This window comes from Grammomys surdaster, unplaced genomic scaffold, assembly GCF_004785775.1.
Source record: "Grammomys surdaster isolate TR1022 unplaced genomic scaffold, NIH_TR_1.0 66, whole genome shotgun sequence".
In the NCBI taxonomy this organism is placed as follows: domain Eukaryota; kingdom Metazoa; phylum Chordata; class Mammalia; order Rodentia; family Muridae; genus Grammomys; species Grammomys surdaster.
In genome coordinates, this window is record NW_021604568.1 from 8596359 (window position 1) to 8601106 (window position 4748).

The window sequence follows — 4748 nt, forward strand, 5'->3', positions numbered from 1 at the left end:
AATCTATGAATCTCTTCTCAACTATCTTAGCTTCTTTCACCTATCTCCATCTAGAATTTATTTTGAAGAACATCACTAATTTCCTTAGCATCTCTCCCACTGGGTTGTGATTTTCTTGAGATTTGTATGACAATTGGCAATTCAAGGGCTCGTATGTATATACAGAGCCTGATCTAAATGAATGAACTGGATGTCAATGTCAAGTAGTAAACGTATCTTGGCATATAAAAGAGTGCAGTGTGATACATAAGAGCTCACACTACAGCTAAAATGATGGCTTAGCATTTAAGTGTACTTGCTGCTCTTATAGAGAACCTGGGTTCAGTTATATGACAAAATGACCTGCAATTATCTGTAACTTCAGTTTCAGGGGATCAAGTACTCTCTTCTGTCATCCACAGGCATCAAACACACAGATAACGTCCATACAAACATGCAAGCCATGAATCATAAAATTTAAAAAAAAATGTTGAAAAAATAAGAACTCAAAGTAATCTTGAAGACTATTCTTAAAACACTTTACATATTTCTTTTGCTTTTTGAGATTTTATTAAAGTTACATCATTACCGCATCCTCTTTCTTCTTCAAAACTCACTCATACACTGCTTTCTTTCTTTCTTTTTTCTTTCTTCCTTCCTTCCTTCCTTCCTTCCTTCCTTCCTTCCTTCCTTCCTTTCTTTCTTTCTTTCTTTCTTTCTTTCTTTCTTTCTTTCTTTTTCTTTCTTTCTTTCAAATTCAAGACTTCTATTTGTCATTAACTATTGTCACATGCTTAGAATGTAGAGGCTACACTTATAGCAGGGATTACAGTACATTCTATAAAACCAGGTAGTTTCCATAAAAACTAAGCCATTATTCCCCTAGGCAATGGGCAAAGACACACCTTGATTGTGATGTTCTTATCTCAGTAAGGGGCAGAGCAGATGGAAGTCCTTTGTTCATCCTAGCTTGACGGCTGAGGCTGTCTCATGCCTAGGACTCATAAAAATCAAATTAGATCAAATTCAGGCAACCTGGCATGGGATGAGGAAGGCAGAGATGTGTAGACTGCCATGCTATGCACAGATTTGCCTTTCAGCACCAGACACAAGTGTGCTGTAAACACTTGCTTGGCTCCACTCCACACAGAATGGATGGAGAATGTCACCCAGGGGTCTGCCATTCCTGTGGCTAGCCTGCAGCTCTAGCCACCACAATCCATGAGTGTTTTGTGGTTGGATTGGAGAGAAGAAGAAGTGGAAGCAGCTAGAGTATTATGAAGAGAGATAGAACTGGGGCTACAGTGGGACCATGTGGCTATCCAGGGGACTATGAATAACAGGCTCAAACCAACATTGAACGTGACATTCTGGAGAACATGTCTTATCTCTCAAAAGCAGCACTCTGGAGAGTGGGCCCTGTCCCCAGGCAGCACAGTGGAGCTGGCGCTGGTGGTGGGATTGTGAGTGAGCTGGCTTCCAGGAAATAAGTATGAGAGACCTGACCCTTTCACATGTCTGCTGTGGGGTGGCATGGATGCAGAGGTAATGCTCTCTGTTTCATTGCTACCTCTGTCAGTTGAGGAAAGCTGCCCAGAGGGTCATGAGCTTGGGAGAGATGGCCCTACCCCTCACCAGCTGCAGCACTAGGGAGAGCAGACCCTGAACCTCACCTGGACAGCACAGCAGAGCTCACCCTGGTGGCAGAGATGCAGGTGAGCCAGCTCCATCATACATCTGCTTTGAGTGGTTTGTTGCAGGGATGATGCCTTCTTCATTCTACCCTTGCTTGACCCTCATTACCCGCATTACCTAGAACTGTTGGCCCTGCACCTCACCGGAACAGAACAATAGTGCTCTCCCTGGTTGAGGGATAACAGTTGAGCCAGCCCCCTAGGTCAGAGCAAAGCTACCACTTGTCTGCCTTGAGGTGGCAGTGGTACAATGATGATGCCTTCTCACACAGTCCCTCATCCGTAGTTGGGAGAACTGGCCCTGAGGTCATGAGAAAGTGTGAGCTCTCCCTGGCCTCACCAGATACATCACTCGGGAGAACGGGCCCTCCATCTTCTCTGGGTAGCACATTAGAATTGACTCACCACTCATCTGGCAAGAGATGAGATAATGCCTTCTCCCCTGTCCAACCCCTTTGCCACCTGCATTAGCTGGAAGAGCTTGCCCTGGGGTCATGAGATCAGGAGAGCTATCTTTGCCTCATTACTTACCATAGAACTTTAGAGAACAGACTCTGCATCTCACCTGGACAATACAGTGGAGCTGGCCCTGAAGCTGAAGACGTAGATAAGCCAGCCCTGGGGTGTGAGGGAAGGATAGTTGGCCCAGCCCATCACAGGGTGCAGCTCCTGGGAAAGTGGACCTTGTACCTTAACTGGGCAGCACAGAAAAGCTGGTTCTGGAGTTGTAGGTGGAGGTACAGTGAGCCACCTTGAGTTGATCCTGACTCTTTCCATCGTGATATTATGTGACCTTGCCAGAGTAGTGCTGGAGAGCTCACCATGGTGATATAGATAAAATCCTGAACACTGAGAAGCTCTGTTATCATCCATTTTTAGATCCAGGGTTCTGAATTGGCCCACCCCAAATCTTTATCATTTTCAAATGGATGGGCCATGTGAAAGGGTCGGTCCTGTTCTCTCAGAGTTGCAAGATCTCCATGACACAGGGCAACAATAGCATCACTGGGAGGCATCCACATAAGGATCCAATATTGATGGTGTCACAGAAGCTAGGGATCTTGAACCAGACCAGTGACTCACTACAATGAATATTGCAAGTGACGATGTGTGGACAGAAGGATATACTGTGGGACACACTGTGACATGCTACAGCTTCCATGATTAGATGTTTTCTATGCTTTCTGGTGTTGGTGGTGTGTTTGTGTGTGTGTGTGTGTGTGTGTGTGTGTGTGTGTGTGTGTGTGTTTTATTTGGTGGGAGGTTGCAAGGACAAAGGGTGTGTATGAGGAGACTGAGTGATGAGCAGGACTGGGCTGTACGATGTGAAACTCGGCAAGGATTATTAAAAATTTTTTAAAAGAGAGAGCTATTATAAGCAGGAGAGGAAGGCTGGCTTCCCCATTCCTTTGCATTTTCTGGCATACCTGCCCCTTCTATGAGCAGCTGTGTTCCCTGTCAGGTAGAAGTGCAGATCTGAGGGCATTCTCCAGATTTGTAGCACAGGCTGTTTCTACTTCCCACCCACCACAATAATGAACCAACATAATGAATACCTGGTCCCCTTTTGGAAAGTCCTCAAACTACATATTTTGATTTAGCACAATTAAATGGACCAAGGCTACTGTAAAATTGAGATGGAAACTTAAAATGAAGAGGTGAGCTAAAAACAATATGGTAAATGGGAGAAAAGCTCAGTCATCTCTTGGACTCATTTACTGTCATCATTTCTGTTTTGTAGAGAGAACTGAATGCGAACTTATGCTTGTTTTTTTTTTTTTTTCCTTTAACAACTTGAGACTTTCAGATGATCTTTGAAATAGAAGAGTCAAGGTCGGGAAGACTGAAGTGGATATGCACAATGGGGAAATGAATCAACAGGTAAACTCACAAGTCAGGCGGGGCTGCTTCACACTCCCTAAATTCACGTTTAAGCCATCCTTAGCAGTCAGTGTCTTTGACTGTAAACTGATGCCATGTTCACAATTTTTCTTGTAGGCCTCTCAAATTCTACATAAGCCTCGTTTCTCTGAGATCTGGAATCTCAGATGTGTTTACATTGTACCCAACATTAAATCTGAGTATAGATCACGTGTGTTTTGGTGACACCAACTGGGAAGTTTAACCGGAACATTACATTTAGATGGAATGAAATGATTTGAACTTATTGGCAAAATAAAGACTGTCAGTAAACTCAGAAGCTGCAGCAAGCAACTGGGATCTCAACTCCCTTCAGCAAATGTTCTTTGAAACTCTGCAGTGTTTAAAGGTCAGCAGGCTTGTAGGGAGAGGACTCACAGTCAATCATCTATCTGTTGATATTATTCCTTATCCAGACTTTCATATCTTAAGTCCATTCTATCATCCTTCTATGTATCTAGGTCAGAAACCTAGATATCATTCTAGACCTCCTCCCAAGCTGCCCCACTCATTAGTCATGTCTGACTGTTTGAAGTCTTTAGTGGCTCCTACATTCACATGCACTCACCCCTGACCCTCCTTTTCAGAGAAACCTCATTCATTCTTCCTATTCTGTTTAAACTAGCCATTTAACCAAAACATGAATAAAATTAATGGCAAGTTTTAACAGTTGCCTGTAATACTAAGTTTTGGAGCCTTGGGTTTCGGTCTCAGAAAATTAGGTATTATTTTCTTAACCTTCTAGTTTTATGTCTCTTTCACATCTTATCCTTTGCATCCCCAGAACTTCTCAAAATCCTATCATGTGTGTGGATTTCAGTATTTTTCCTCTGATACTTACAGTACTTTGCACAGTCTCAGTTTCCCAACCCCTAAGCTTTCTGACAGACCTAGCTCACCCAGGAACTGTTTTAAAGCCTTTCTCTGTTTACATGCTTGTACTCTCAGAATACCCGAACATAAGAATATCAAATATTTGTCAGTTACAATAAGAATTATATTTTATCTGCTTCCCGTTAGACATGGCATCACCTATAAATTCTCAGTGACCATTCATGGAGCATGTTGAGAGGAATCATTTATTTCAGAACCGTATAGGCCTAGTTTTGTTTGATTATTTTTAATTATTTGTTTTTACTACTGTTTTTCCATGAC

At 42.9% G+C, this 4748-nt stretch overlaps 1 pseudogene; it reads left to right on the forward strand.

Annotated features, from left to right (window-relative positions):
• Positions 1-856: 856 nt before the first annotated feature.
• On the forward strand, positions 857-986 carry LOC114628693 (annotated as a pseudogene).
• The last annotated feature ends 3762 nt before the right edge of the window (positions 987-4748 follow it).